Here is a 17,339-nt window from a genome sequence, read left to right on the forward strand (position 1 = left end):
ATAATATCCACATCAAATCCTTTAACACGTTTACTATAATGGGTCACGTGAAAAAAAGTAGTGTAAGTCCCGAATCTGGATCACTACAATATGCTATCAATCAAACGAGTATTGGTGCGGAATACCAATGCTCGGTTATTCAAGAACACAAGAAATAATAAGTAAACGAACACAAAGTTGCTTCAAAACACACGTATATATATTGAATACGTCGGGTGCTTAAGCACTTACAATACTTGATAATAATGAGAACGAACAACTCTCTAGTTCTGCTCTTCTCTGCTAATGTGAACAACCCTAAACCCTATACACATATTCTCTATATATAGGGAAGCTAACAACCAAGCCCAAGTAGAGCCCAAAGCCCACCGAAATCCTTTATGGATTTCGGTTTACATATAACACATACAACCAAAACCAATCAACTAGAACTAAGTACAAACCACCAAATATTGACCCAACAATCTCCCCCTTGGTTTGTAGCTTCGTCTTTACTCTTCCTCCATGTAATCGATATCCGCATCCTGCAAACCTCCTTGCCAAAACTTGTTATTTATGATAGAGGCCACCATGCTTGTGTATTCTTTGGCGGTTGTTTCAAAAAGGCCATCGGCACTGATCTGATGTGTGCTGTCTTGATATCCCTCTCATGAAATTTCAACAAATCTTTGGGGTCAACAAAACGATATTGACCTTTCCCCTTTTGTAGCTTGACAACAGCTGTGGCAGTAAACGAATCAAAGAACCAGAATCTCATGTTGTCCAACGTACCCTCGGGAATGGCACCAGGTACGGGAATGTAAGTAGCTTTCTTTGTGGGAGGCCACATTACATTAACCATAGTTTTCCCAGTACGTGGATCCAGGACTCCTTTGGCTTTCTTTAGAAAAGATTCAGCAGTCGGCATATTAGGAAAGCCTCTATCAACTTGACGCTTGAAAAAGTTCCAGAAATCTGTTCCCCGTTTGTCGTGTGATGGATTTGAAAATGGAGCATTTATTAAGTCGCTCAAATCAACTTTAGTCCAAGAACCAAAGTCCTTCATCTTTTTGTAGTACTCCATTGTCCCTGACTTTCTCTTGACCCACCACATGCTCTTATCTGCATCAAAACCCCATGATAGAACTCCAGATCGATCACCGTATTTGTCGGAGAACCCCTTTTGAAGTGTAACAACATATCTCTCCGGGTGATCTGAAGATACAACATTTTGATCCGAGTTCTTCATTACCAGTATCTTCTTCTTTCCCTTCTCAAGCAACTTCTTCTTAATTCTGTCAGACTTCTCTTTTGTAACAGATGGTGCATCCAAGTAACGATTCAGAGAATCTGATTCTTCTTGTCGGTTGACACCGATGTTATCGTCTGGATGAGCATTAGAATCTTTGTCTTGATCAGTAGATGGAGTTTGACCCACCGTGTCTTCATTACTTTTGAACTCATCTCCAAACTTTTGAAACTGCTTTTGTTGGAGATCGAGATACATAGCAGTTAGACCTCCCATACCGGACTGCAATTCTTTAATTTTGAAGTCTTTATCTGAATTGCTGGCCTCAAGCTCTTGAATGCGAACATCCTTGATTACCGAATCTTGTTCGAGTTTGAAAACTCGTATTTGTAGAGCTTGGACATCCATAGGAGCATTCTCTAGAACCACCCCTTTTTCTTTGTTCTGAAGATAATTCTCCTGCATAGCCAGGATTCGAGCAACCTTCTCAGAAACATCTGAACTAGACTGACCTTGATCAAATTGGCCGGCTGAACTAGATGGAAAATCTTCAGCATCAATGTGCGGAATCTCTGCTTTAAAGTCAAAATCATTACCAAAGTCATTAGACAACAACTCCATGAAAGTTGGATTGACAGTAGGTGCAACTGGTTCAGTCTGTGATTCTGGTACACAGTAGAAACATTTTCTTATGTTCGGACTTTAGAGAAGCAAACAAAGTACACATACTCTTAGTCCCCCCACCCCCAACTACTCTTGTGCAACACTTCAACCTGCCAAATCTCTTTCTTTCGTTTTTTTATCTTAATCATGTTGTATGCTCATCTGATACGTGTCACACCCCAACCTAAGGCGGAAATGCCGGGGCGTGAGCTGATTGCCACAGCTCTCAAGGTTACTATCATGCATAATATAAGTTTCAATATCTATTTAATAACAATAAAACACTTACAGTTAAGTACATCAAGTATAACGAAATTACAACAATGATTGATTAAGTTTGTATCCTAAAAAGCATCTCTACGTGAGCTTCAGTTCGATAAGCAATCCAATCTATAACCTGCAAATGCGTACAAAATATATATTTGTCAACAACACATGTTGAGTGAGTAGATCACCAGTTTTGACACAACCAAAAATGATAACATATAATGATATAAATGAATGAATAAAAATAGGCAAAACTGTTACCTGTGAGTATAAACATTTAAACCATAGCACATACATAAAAAATCAACCATAAAGAAAGGGCTAAACCGTTGCCATACGAATGGGCATTGGTTACCAAAAATGAGGTGTCGGTGAAACCATTGCCAATGCGATCGGGCTCCGGCCACTACGACGGTCGTATGATCATACTATAATGAGATTATGTTGGACCTCTCCGAATGCGATTCAAGTAAGCAAGTAAGCAAATAACAAGTAACAGACTATCATTCAATTGATACACAGCACAAAGATCCCAGTGTGCGTTTGAGAAATAATAAGATAAATAATATGATAAATGGTACGCAAGTGTCCCCAAAACATTTGAAAACAAGTAAAATAGGGGAGTGATTACTCACCTGATCGGATGAACGAAGTACAAATGAGGATCATGTGAGAAAGATAAATCCTTCGGGATATAGCGTCAAGGTGTAACATCCCGAAATTTCCAAAATAATATTAATTGTATTACTTAATAATAGAGGGAAAGTTTACTCGGGTTATCGGGAAATAAATAAATAGAGTAGGAGTTGGTATGGGTCGGGCTAGTGTTGGGTAATGGATATGGGTTATGGACCTGGGTTATGAAAGAAGGAAGGAGAGTCCATGGGCTTAAGCCCATGATCCTTAAATATAAATACCATTAATCACCCTTTAATCCTCATTCCCACATATTCCATACACACCCAAAACACACGACCCGAACCAAGATCCGAAGGCGAAAACCCGAGCTTGTTGGTGCTGGAACGTTGTGACGGACCAAAACAACATCAAGGCTTAACCGTGTTCGTAGTTCGACTCGTTCAAGGTACGTTTATAGTTAGAAATCGTTCGTGTAGGTTCGGGTTGATTTGAGAAATGATAGATCTGAGTTTGTATGGTAAAAACGAATCCAACAAAGCTAATCTTACTGAAAATGGTTATAATTTGATGGGTTAATCGATTGATAAAAAGAACCCGTAACCTATATGCCTAAATCGCACCCTTTAAACATCGATGTTAGGTCGATTTGATGGTTGGGGTTTGTAGGCGCTGGTCAGACGATCCCGTGGGTACCTAAATCGAGTTATTTGGTTAAGAAACGAAGGTGATTAAGGGATTTAAGAACGAACAGTAGCTGCAGACGACAACTTCGCCTGCAAGCTAAGTTCGCCTGATGAACTTCGCCTGCAAGCTAAGTTCGCCTGATGACAACTTCGCCTGCAAGCTAAGTTCGCATGATGACAACTTCGCCTAAAGCCAAGTTCGCCTGATGACAACTTCGCCTAAAGCCAAGTTCGCCTGATGACAACTTCGCCTAAAGCTAAGTTCGCCTAAGGTTTAACTTCGCCTAAAGTCGAGTTCGATTAGAAAATAAATTATAAACGATAAGTAAAAGTAAGCTAATACTAGGCCACCAGATTAGATCAGGCGAGTATTGATACGTGTAACTTATACAGTCAGCCGAGCACAGTTAAAGAAGGGATTTACAACTATCAGAGGAAGAAGCAGAGTTCAGGTGAGTTTCTAGCCCCATTTCCTTGTTATGTTTTCGGGGCTGTGTGCATACTCGATGTGAAGTGTGAATACACTTACCTTAAGTGGTAAGTGTATGCTATAGATGTTATACGAGGTAGCTATTATATAATACTTGTTGGTGCGTGAACGATCTTCGGATATTGCACGCATCGCCAAGGACAGTGATTGCCAAGTGGTTATTAGTGTGTATGATTGTTGATGTTACTTGCTTATTATGTAAATAATGTGCTGATAGGAAGTGGGTTATAGACAAGTAGAAGTATAGTGTGATAGAAGTGGATAGGGGTCTAGTAATAGAGTTAGGGGCATAACGTGAGCACGTGGTAGAGTGAGTCTATGCGTGTCTTCGTTATTAAAGTGGCACAAGTGGCATAAAGTGGCACAAGAGGCACAAGTGGGACAAGTGGCATAAAGTGGCACAAGTGGCATAAAGTGGCACAAGAGGCATAAAGTGGCATAAGTGGCATCAATGGTTAAGCTGTAGGGGTAATTAATTGGCTAAGCTGTAGGGATAATTAAGTGGTTGAGAAGTAGCGGGTTAGACAGTGGGTTAAGTGTCTCCGGACACATATATGATGCATGTAGTGGTTGTATGATAAGTTGCTTGATTAACTAGAACTCACTCAGCGTAGCTGACTTTTAGTATGCACGCAGGTGAGTAGAATGAGTCAGCTAGCTTGAGCGGGCACATGGTGGGCGAATAAGAGACTGGCATCTGAAGACTCAAAATGTTTTAATGTAATTGACGTTTATTTTGAAAGACAAGAATGTTTAATTAAGGCAAGTTTTGGATTGCTGTAACGTTTCATGAAAGTTTTTATATTCCGCGAAAGTTTTAATGAACTCTGATTTGTAAGAACTGTGTTTATGAGTAAATCCGACGCGAAAGTAGGGCTACCGGGTTCGGGGCCTTACACAAGGATTCCTAGTTAAATAATATAATATCAAATTAATTATAAGAGATGTAACATGATTTAAGGAATTAAGATTTTGATGTGATTAAGTTATGTTTGAGATTAGAATGATTAATGATTGATCGATTGAACTCTAAGGTTACTGTTATTGTGAAATCATTATTTAAATAAGTGAATATGAGTTGAAATAATTATGTGATTATTTAAACAATATTTATTAAACATAATGCAATTATAGATGTGTACATATATAAATATAACTCGTAATACATTAAATAAATTAATACAAATGTTAAAATATATATATATTAATCATACAATATATATTTTGGGATTTTTAACGAAAATCTAATTTTATAAATATAATTACTACGTTTAAATACAATTGTTAAAATTTTTAAAGAATGATACATATATATATACATACATACATATATATAACAGAAACTTTTAACAAGGTTTGACACGAAACATAACTCCAAGATGTCGATTTTAATAAAATATTGTCTATCTAATAATTAATATAATTTATTATCAAAATTAGTTACAATAATAAATCAAAAACTAATAAAAAGAAAATAAAACCTAAAAGTTCGGGTGGCCAGGTTCGAACCTGCGACCACCAGGTCTAAACACATACACCAAATCAGTTGGTCTAGCATGCCAGATGCATACTAAAGGAAACTGATTCAATATATACTGAAACAAACAGAACCCCTAAATTGATATAACCCTAGAATATTAAATCGATGAATCTGATCATTGATTGATTAATTTTTTGTTGGGGTTTTTGTTCATCTATTATAGACGACCATGTTACACAAAATAATTACCTTAAACCGCCACAGATTGAAGGTGAACGACGAACTGGAAGTAGCGGCCAATAATACGAATTATAATGGATCATACAAACTGTTATAATCCAATTAAATGTGTAGGCTGGGACGGCGATGATGGTGAGATGGTTCAGGCATGTTTAATTGCGTTATAGTTGTTGGGTCTATATTTGGTGGTTTGTACTTAGTTATATGTTTATTGGGTTTCGTATTGGGCTAACAATGTAAACCGAGATCACTTGGGATTTCGGTGAGCTTTGGGCTTTACTTTGGGCTTGATTGTTGGTTTCCCTATAAATAGTTTACATAATGTATTGGGTAAATGTTGGTTCACATTGAGAGAAACTGTAAATCAGTAAGAGACACCATCTAGAGAGCATAAGATTCTGTGTGAATCAGTTTATGTATTAGACGATTTATTGTTAATAAAATCGTATGCATTGAAACCATATTACATTGTGTTCATCTTGTTCTTCATTTATATTGTTCTTGAATCACCACGTTAACTAGATTCCGCATATTTGACGTGTTTGGTTGATATCATATTGTAGTGATCCAGATTCGGGACTTACAATTGGTATCAGAGCCTTTGACGAACTCAGGCTCGTTATTGTGATATCAACGATTCAAGAATATCACCTGCAAAATTTGTTGGTACATGATGTCAGTAGTTCAGTATATAGTGTCTGTAATCGAGTTAGTATGTTTTGTATTTTGTATTAAGCGAAGTTAGCTCACAAGTTCGCTTATATAGGCGAACTTATGGAACAAGCGAAGTTAGGGACAACTTCGCCTAAACATGTTAGGCGAAGTTGTCGTCTGTTATAAGTTTAGGTTACGGCTAGGTTTTATAGAATCGATAGAAAGAATCGAGAGTTAACGAGTTTACGAGTTTGTGTAATCGGTGATCAGTGAATCACGTGTTTCCAGTTGCAATACAACGTGTCTTTGTTTATTGTAACGTGTGTTTGATCGTGTTAACGTGTATCGTCTTCTACGCTCGTATCGTATTACGTAGGGATTCCGCACCTACGTAGAACGAGATATTCCGTGTAGATCCGGCTGGGAACCTACAATTGGTATCAGAGCTTTTGCTCGTGATTGTGTGGTTCGGGATTATCACGCGGGTGTAGAAATCGTTCCGTTCAACTATTCGCGGGACGAGTTTACCGAGTTTTTGTGTCCTACTCACCTCCCACCATCAAAAACAACCCATTACACCTTCGCATACCTTGCAAAACGTCAAAATCAAACCTGCAAAATCATCGTGTTCATCAGGAGAAGTTGCCGCTACTGTTTGTAGGGTTTAGGCGAAGATATAAGGTTAAGCGAAGTTATCCACAACTTCGCCTACCTCACAAGTTCGCTTAACTTAAGCGAAGTTATCTACAACTTCGCCGATTCAGGCGAATCTAAAAAGAGAACGAAGTTACAAATTCAAGCGAAGATAAGACTTAAGCGAAGTTAACTTTAACTTCGCCTACAGTACTGTTAAGAATAAAATTTTTATTTTTCGGGGTTCTATTAAGTTTTCGTTTCGTGAAAGATGACTTTTATAAATATTACGAACTGGTAAAGATGGAAGTGGAAGCGGGTTCAGCTACTAAGGCACCGAAGATGCTTAAGGGAACTGATTTTGTGGCGTGGAAAGATCGGTTTGAGCAGTATGTTAAATATCAAGACGCTAAGATGTGGGTGTGCATTCAAGATGGATACATTCCACCAACTGCTTTGTATGAGGGTCGTGAACAGATTAAGAAATACAATAAGATGGAAGAGGAAGAAAATAAGATGTATGAGGCTGAAAGCAAAGCTCATGCTGCGATAACAATGGCTCTTCCACAAGAGATTCTTCACACCTTCAGGAAATATAAAACTGCTAGAGAGCTATGGGAAGCACTTGAAAACCGATTTGAAGGCAATGTGGGGATTCGTGCATCCAAGATTAAACTACTCAAAACCCAATTCTCGGTGTTCAAGTATTTGAAGAATGAATCACTTGATGATATCATCACGAGATATTATCACCTGGTGACCGAACTCAGCAATTATTCCATTGCTTACAAAGAAGAGGAGATCGTGGAAAAACTCCTTGATGCTCTCCCACCGAAATGGGAAATGTACACTGTCTTGATGAGAGAAGATAAAGAGTTTGCCGACTATGACTTGGAAACAGCAGTCAACAAACTACGAACTTTTGAACTTAACATGGTTCGAAAAGAGACACCAACTGATCAGGTTCAGGATCCGGGAATGTATGGTGCGAAAGTTGAATCAAGTTCAAGTTCGAAGTCTGAATCATCTGCTTACTACTCTAAGGGAGACTCGGGGGCTAACTCAACACATGAAGGTCATGTAACTCTCAACATGGATGGTGATGTGTGTTTTGTAGCTGGTGGAACAAATGCTTCTAAACCTCAAGCAACCAAGGGTAGTTTCTCTTCAAGTGTTCCGAACAACAACTACTCTCAGATGCCCATGAGTGTTAAATCTGCTGAACAGCAGTTTGCTCTCTATGCATCTTTCATTGCTTCGTATGAAAATTACATTAAAGGCAAGATTGTTGATCCTGCAACTTTAGACGAAGACTATGATCAGATCGATGCTGATGATCTGGAAGAGATGGATCTGCAGTGGCAGATGGTGATGATTGTAAGAAGGGTTAAAAGGTTTATGAAGAAGACTGGTAGAAAGTTTGTTGGTGAAAGACCAGGATTTGATAAGTCAAAGGTGCGGTGTTATAACTGTCAACAGAATGGACACTTTGCTAAAGAGTGCACAAATGAACGTGTAGAACGCAGTCAGAACAGGTCTACACAACAGAGTGGTGGAAGTAGTGAGAATAGGGCGATGATATCCAGACAGAACGGGGAATACAATTGGAATCTGCATGTTGAGGAAGTGTTCGAACAGGCCAATTTGGCGAACATCGAAACTGCAGGAAGTGAGAAAGTGACTGGAGAAAATCAAGCTTACATGGCAGAAATGACAGATCAGCTCTCCGAGGTAAGTACTAGACTCCCTTGCACGAAATGTGAAAATCTGTCTGAACAATTGACAACAATAACTGATCAGTTTGTTAGTTTGGATGCTCAATTTAAAACATTAAAAGAAGATCATCATTACACTAAAACTAGAGAAAACAGTTACAAGGTAAAAATAAAAGCTAGTGAAAAAGATATCAGAAGTCTTAAAGCCAGTCTAGCTGAAAAAATACAAGTAATTGATCTTAGCTATGAAGTGTTAGAAGAGAAAACCAAACTAATAGCCGAAAAGGATAAACAGATAGCTGATCACCAGGTGAAAGTGGTGGAACTAAACAGAAAGCTTGAGCAATTTAGAAATTCCTCTGCTATACTTGATCACCTTGTAAGTGATCAACGTTCCCCAGTTAAAAGGGGAGGAATTGGATATAATGAAGTTCCACCACCTTATAATCATAACTATACTTATGATCCTAGTAATCAGAAATCTGTTGATGTTGAAATTGGCCAGACAGTTCCTGTTAATGTTACGATTAAAGATCCAGAAGTTAGTAAAGGGGAAATGAGTAAGCCTGTTTCTAATGTTAAGATTTCTGTTCCTAGTCCTGTCTCATCAAATTCGGACAAGACATCTGAGTCAAGTGAGACAAAAGTAGAGGAAGTGTTACTAAAACGTGGAGAGGAAAATAAAACAACTGAAAAGAATTCTCCACTAAACCCGTATGTCCCACCATATGTTAGACAAACGGGCAGTAATGCAGCCTCAACATCTAAAACAACTGTTGATACGAAAGTTGAACACATGAGTTGTTTCAGATGCAATCAATTAGGACACCTGATTGCTGATTGCCCTCTGAAGCAGAGATTCAGAGGTATGAGGTCTTCGAAAACTGAGAATAGAACTAACAGTAAGTACTATAATGGTAAAAATGAAAACTCATCAAAGTTCAGACATTCGACTAATCCAGGTTTTCAAAGAAACCGATCTCAGTTTTTCCCTGTTAACAACCAAATCTTTAGTAATAAATCATTTAATTCACGATGGTTTGGATGGCCTCATAGTCAATCTCCAAGAAGGTATCCTTTTAGGACTTACAGAAATCATTCTAATACTAACTTTGGACAGCCAAAGTACGGGATGTATCGACCCAAGACTCCCCAGATTTTAATCCTCTGCTTTAATCGTGCAGGAACAGTTGAACAGGGCTGCAAACAATCTATGGGTTGTGGATAGCGGCTGTTCCCGGCACATGACGGGTAACAAGAATTTGTTACACGAATGGAAACCTGTTCAGGGAGGAAGAGTAAGTTTTGCTGGAGAGAGTGGTGGAAGGATTACTGGAATTGGGACGGTGACTAATGGTAAAATGACGTTAGAGAAAGTGAATTTCGTTGAAGAACTGAAACATAATCTGCTGAGTGTATCGCAGATCTGTGACAAAGATTACACTGTGCACTTTACCAAGAATGAAGCGATCGTACTGTATCCTGGTTTCAAGATACCAGAGGATTGGATAGTAATGAAGGCTCCAAGGGAAAAGAATACATATGTTATGGATATGAGGTCGACTGAGATGGCAACAGAAGAATCTTGTCTTCTGTCAAAAGCAACTGAATCGGAGTCCGAGTTATGGCATCGAAGAATGGGGCATATTCATCTTCGGAAAATGAACTACATTGTCAAGAATGGGCTGGTGCTGGGTGTTCCCTTGAAAAATTTCAACTTTGAAGACCAATGCTTATCGTGCAAAAAGGGAAAGCAACACAAGAAATCCCATCACACCAAGAAGGTTAATTCAATAGTCAGTACCCTAGACCTACTTCACATGGATCTCTTCGGTCCCGTGAATGTAAAAAGCCTAGGTGGAACATCATACTGTTTGGTGATCACTGATGATTTCTCTCGATATTCTTGGGTATATTTCCTGAAGACAAAGGATGAAACGATGCAGATGGTAATAAATTTGATTACCAAGGTTGAGAATATTATGGGGAAAAAGGTTAAATACATCAGGAGTGACAATGGGACAGAGTTCAAAAACTATCAGATGGAGATTTTCTGCTTACAGAAAGGGATAGACCACCAGTACAGCGCTCCGTTTACTCCGCAACAAAATGGGGTGGCTGAGAGGAAGAACAGAACGCTAATTGAAAGAGCCAGAACCATGCTGGCTGATTCGAAACTTCCTGTGGTGTTCTGGGCTGAAGCTGTTGCTACAGCCTGTTATATCCTTAATAGAGTTTTAACTGTTAAAAGATTGAATAAAACATGTTATGAACTTATGCATGGGAGAAAGCCTAACTTGAGTGGTCTCGAACCATTCGGGTCCCCGTGTTCGATATTAAAGACGAACTCAAAATTTGGTGAAATAGCCGACGAAGGTATTTTAGTCGGATATGTTGTTGGGACTCCCAACAGACGAGTCTTTAGTACATCGACCAACAAGGTTGAGGTGGTGTGTAACACTGATATCACAAGTTACAAATCACCAAAACCAAGCACGGGACCCGCTGGGGCTTTCGACTATGATAGGCTTTTTAAATCTTTTAACATGCCTTACTTGGATTGTGCAGAAGTTGATGAGAGAATAGCTACGAAGATGCTTTATGATGAGGAAGAAAATGTTGTGCAAAGACCGCTGTACGATGAATGTCAACCTTCCTCGTCAAATGCCGTCGATACCCCTGCTGCCTCTACAGAAGAGGAATTCTTCAATCCGTTTCACTCTCAACAACAATCACCCATTGATGAGCTACCTTCGAACCTGGAAGACAATCTGCAAGTCAGTTTGGTTCCGACAACAAGAGTTCACAAAAATCACCCTTTGGAGAACGTGATAGGTGATCTGTCCGACGGTGTACAAACAAGACAAAGCTTGAATGAGCACACCTGTGTTTACACAAGCATTAAAGAAACAGGCATCATTAACGAATGCTTGTACACCTGCTTCATCAGCCAGATTGAACCAAAGAACTATCAAATGGCTCTCAAGGACAATTCGTGGGTCGAAGCCATGCAAGAAGAGTTAGCCCAGTTCAAGAAGATGAAGGTATGGAATTTGGTTGCAAAACCGAAAAATGTGCATGCGATTGGCACAAAATGGGTTTTCAAATGCAAGAGAGATGAAAAAGGGATAATTATTAGGAACAAGGCGAGGCTGGTTGTAAAGGGTTTTAATCAGCAAGAGGGGATCGACTACAATGAAGTGTTTGCTCCTGTGGCGAGATTGGAAGCGATTCGACTGTTTTTGGCATTTGCTGCACACAAGGAGATGAAGGTTTTCCAGTTAGACGTGAAGAGTGCGTTTCTTAACGGTAAAGTCGATGAGGTTGTGTACGTTGAGCAACCTCCGGGTTTTCTTGACCCAGACTTTCCTGATCACGTGTACAAGCTAAGTAAAGCACTGTATGGGCTACATCAGGCCCCTCGTGCTTGGTACGTAACTCTATCCGATTACTTGCTTGAGAATCAATTTGAAAGGGGAAAGATCGATAGCACACTGTTCTTTAAGAGAAAAGGAAGCGACTTTCTTCTGGTACAAGTCTACGTGGATGACATCATCTTCGCTGCATCAAAAGTCGCCATGTGTCAGGAATTTGAAGCCGTCATGAAAAAGAGGTTTGAAATGAGTGCTATGGGTGAACTAACTTTCTTTTTAGGACTGCAGGTTGATCAGAAGAAAGATGGGATGTTCATTCATCAGACTAAGTATGTCCATGACATTCTCAAACGCTTCAAGATGGAGGACAGCACTCCATTTGATACTCCAGTTTGCGTCAACCATAAATTGGGTGCTGATTCAGACAGTGATGCAGACGTGGACCCCACCCAATATCGGGCAATCAAAGGTTCTTTAATGTACTTAACTGCTTCTAGACCTGATATTATGTTTGCAGTTTATCTTTGTGCACGCTTTCAGGCAAACCCAAAGGAATCTCACTTGAAGGGTGTGAAGAGGATATTGCGGTATCTCAAAGGCAAGCCTAAGCTGGGGTTGTGGTACACGAGAGGAGGAGACTTGGAGTTGGTCGCCTACACAGATTCTGATTATGGAGGATGCAATCAGAATCAGAAGTCAACAACAGGTGGATGTCAGTTTCTTGGAGGCAGATTAGTGTCATAGCAGTGCAAGAAGCAGACCTCAGTCGCCATTTCAACCTGTGAAGCAGAATACATGGCAGCATCGAACTGCTACTCCCAGGTTCTTTGGATACAACAGCAATTGCGTGATTATGGTCTGAATTTCACTCATACTCCTATTTGCATAGATAACACTGCTGCTATCTCAGTAACTAACAATCCCGTAAAGCATAGCAAAACTAAACACATTGACATCCGTCATCATTTTATACAGGATTGTGCTGAGAAGAAATTGATTGTGCTCGAAAAGGTTGATACGTTAGATAATTTCGTTGACTTGTTTACTAAAGCGTTTGACAAAACTCGTTTTCAAAACCTTGTTGAGCTGAATGGGATGATCAATCCCGAGTAACCGTGTTTTTCGTCTTTGTTTTAAAAAAAAAAAAAACGTCATTATCGCTTAGAATTATGTCGGTTGTCTCAGTTTGAAGGACATATCTTCGGATATGTTTGGTCCTCATTTCTACTTGTAGAATATAAGGATAGCCATTAACCAGATGACTGAAAGTGACCGGGGCGGTTTATGATGTGTTTTTAATTCTTTCGCTGAAAATTAGTCGTTCATACTTAGTTAGAGGGACACATACTTGTATGTGGTCGGTCTAGCTGATCCATTGGATCTTCAGGATAGCCGTTTACCAGAAAACTTCGACTTGATCGGGGCGATAGAAGTTAAAATTTTTATGGGAGATGAAATTATTTTTCAAGTCTACTACTTCGTAAGAAGTTCCTTTACTATGTTTAACAGAAAATTGATCCAACCTTGGAAAGTGATAGATATACTGATTCTGTGTTCTTAACTAGTGAAGTTATTAGGCCTAAAAGACTTTAGAACAGTCATTGTATGTCATGGTAGCTTTTTATGGTGCGTAAAAGTAGAAGTGATACTAACTAAATGATAGGCAGAAAATCGATTACCCAGTCATACACGAGCCTGTGAGTGTTCTGATTCCCGAGAAGATGGTGTGTCAAGAAACTGCAGTGATCCAGATTCGGGACTTGCAGTAGTTTACTTGAAGCTGTGTAAATATTTAAAAAAAAATAAAAAATTATGTGTTACTGAGACATTCTAGAGCTTATAATGTTAATACTTCTCAATCGTGATGTAAGAAAGAGAACGGGAAGAAGAGTCTAAAGATCGAAGAGTACTTACTATTTAATCAGACACTACGGGTCGAGGCCAACTCGGGGTGACTTGGGGAAAGCCAAATACGCTTTGAGAATAGATAGGAGACATCACAATCTCTGAGGTGTTGCCCATTTAAGTTTTGTGCTTAATTGAACCTAACCCGTATCACAGAAGCAATGAAAACCATTCTAAGTTATTTACCTGCTTACAACCTGTCTCTTTATGTCATAATACAGCTGAACATGGATCTGTGTGACAGTCACTTAATTAGTATGATTCCTGTTCGGATCTTTTCTAAAACGTGGTAGTCCCTGTCGAGACTGAAATTTGATCCCGTGTACTTTAATTTCTAAGTTTTATTCTACTTATGTAGTTGTATGATTTTATACCTGGTTACTTGGTCTTGATCGTATCATTTAACTCTTTAAAGGATGTTTTAAAACTTAATTGCAAATTGTCAAATTATAGGGGTTTGTTTTGTAAAGTTTAATATCGGCGAAGTTATCCATAACTTCGCCTGCAATAGGCGAAGTTATCCATAACTTCGCCTGTATAACTTTGACCCTATATATAAAGAAATTTTTGGTCAGACTTGTTATTATTTTCTACAACCAGCGAACTTATCAAACTCAGTTAACCCTAAGCGAAGTTACTCATTGAATCATCTGTGTTAAATTTTTCTCGATTTCAACTCGTGTTAAAGGTGTGTAGGGTTGTTGTATCTTATAATCTATGTCATTGGCCTTAATCAAAGGTCGTTTCGACCCGATTCGCGACCCCGTTTATTCGAAACCTCACACCCGATTTTCAAACTTATTTTCACGTGGTCGTAATCAACTTGATCGTCTAGATCGTCTTAAAAACATGTTTTACGAGATCCGCAATCTCCAAATTGACCGAAATCACTTCGTATTGAACGTCTAACTGTTGCCGATTCATATTCAGGCGAACTTACAGTTTAGGCGAAGTTATCCTTAACTTCGCCTGAGGTTTAACTTCGCCTGATAATTAATTATGTAACAGTATATGAGGCGAAGTTGTGGTTAGGCGAAGTTATCATTAACTTCGCCTGGCCCTTCTAAATTTTTATTAACTGGTATCAGGCGAAGTTGAAGTTAAGGCGAAGTTGTTCCCAACTTCGCCCCAGCCCTAACTTCGCCTATACAGAATAAATCATAACTTCGCTCATGGTAACAGGCGAACTTGTGATTTGCCTCGACGATTCTCTAACTTAGACTGTTTTGGTTGCAGAAATGGCTGCTGTAGCTGGAGCAGGTGGTGCAGGTGGTGCATGTACATCACATTGGACCCGGATGCGAGCGGTGTTGTTGATTTCCGCGAGATCATCACGTTTCTACTCCGCTCGCGTATATTCCACGCGATTACCACAACACTGCCGATATCTTTGCCAAACATAGAAGATTTCTGGCAGACTGTGGAATATGACTGTCGAGTCGAGCCCCTGGTTATGCGTGCAACGGTCAATAATCAGATAGTACAGTTCTCGTCTGAACAGATCAGGGTGTCTTTACAGTTTGGGGATGAAACGAGAGACGATCCTACAGACTTCGTGGCTCCATTCAGAGATGGTGCGTTTCTGAGAATGGGATATTCTGGTCCTTTAGGGGATACTCAGAGACGCAAGGGGTTCTTGCTAGACCAGTGGCGCTTTCTCATGCATGTGATGATAGTGTGCATGTCAGGGAGAAAGGCTGGTACAGATGGAATGGGTGCGACCATGCAGTCGGCGATGACTGCTCTGACTTACAATAAGCGTTACAGCTTTAGTCAGATGGTATTCTACGAGATAGATCGACAAAGACGAGCGGTGGCGCGTGAGAGATTTCTTATGTATCCAAGATTTCTACAAATGATCTTGAATCATGTTGCTCCCACGTTACCTCAGCGCCGCCCGATTAGATATGTGGAGAGTGTAAGCAAGCGAATATTCGCTCAGTGTAGAACATCAAGTGCAAGAAGCAAGCCTGAGCTCCGTCCTCGACATACTCCATTATTTGGGTACTTGATCAGCCCAGAGTATATTCCAGCTCGTGGGGACGAGTTTCGGGATCCAGCACCACAACAGGCTGGAGCACCTCAACCACCTGAGGTACAACAACCTATACCTGCTGCTCCTGTTGTGGCACCGGAGGAAAATGTAGACCTTGATGCAGCATTTGGCGGTCAAGGATTTTTTGATATGGAGCGTGTTGATCCTGAGGAAAATGTGCAAGTCTCGGTTGCACTGGTTACTAGTGTGGATGTTGCTAGGGCAGCTACGACGGTGGCTGATTCTGATTCGTCAGATGATGATGTGGCTGAAGCGAGACGGATTTTAGTAACACAAGAAAGGATTCATGGGAAAAGGAAGAGAGACGATGATGACAGTGAGTCGGACTTTGAGGAAGATATACATCAGTTGGTCCGTAGATCGAGAAGGGAAAGGATAGGTGCAGGTTCGGGAGCTGGTGAGAGCTCAAGGGTGGTTCGTTTCACTCCACCAGCACTGTCTGGTATGACCATGGTTCCTACACCATTGCCAGTTACAAGGCCAAGCGCCACGGACGTTCCCGTGGTGGCTACCTCATCCTCATTCGGCCTCCCACCCACTACATTCCAACTCTCGGCTCCGGAGATTGTATCTTTGCCACCTCCAACTCTTACTCCATCGGAGGTCGTCGCAAGATTTATTGAGTCGACAGTTGTAGCTACTGCAGGGTTGTCAGTTACGATACCACCTGCGGTTACGTTTACACCTACTTCTGAGGTCCCGGTTACATTGGAAATCCCTCCTCAGTACACTCAAGATATATCACATCTGAGGTTTGATTTCGATGCAACCTTATCCGACTCGGAACGAATAGCAGCGCTTGAAAGGGTCGTGGCAGAACAATCAAGTGTAAATTTATCCAGACCCATGCTATTCGGCGCCTCGTTGCAGAGAATCAGATACAGTCGTCCCTGCTGATCGAACATGGAAAAATAATTGATGCTTTGAAATAGTTCTTGGCATCTCAGGGGGAGACGAGCTGTAAGGGTGATGAGCTGAGGACTAAGAAGCGTAATGATCGAGACGATGATCCCAATGCATCGAAAGGTGCAGGTGGAGAGTTGCCAAGAACTGAACAAGCTCTTGGGACTTCCACATCTCAGGGGGAGTTAACCAGTGCAGCTGGCGATTCAGGGGGTGATGAGGTGGTGGTCGTGGATGCTGAGATGATGGATGATGAGGTTATAGGTGATGACGATGTGTTACCGGTTGAAGAGATAGAGAAGATTGGTGCTGAGATTGTTATTGATAGTGAGATTGAAGAGGGAGAGATTGTAGAGGAAAACGTTGAGCACGAGATTCCGGAAGTTGATAAGTCAGATATAGGTCAAGA

This window comes from Bidens hawaiensis, unplaced genomic scaffold (genome assembly GCF_021521415.1).
Source record: "Bidens hawaiensis isolate Kalapana, Puna unplaced genomic scaffold, B.hawaiensis_p1.1 tig00008077_1, whole genome shotgun sequence".
In the NCBI taxonomy this organism is placed as follows: Eukaryota; Viridiplantae; Streptophyta; class Magnoliopsida; order Asterales; family Asteraceae; genus Bidens; species Bidens hawaiensis.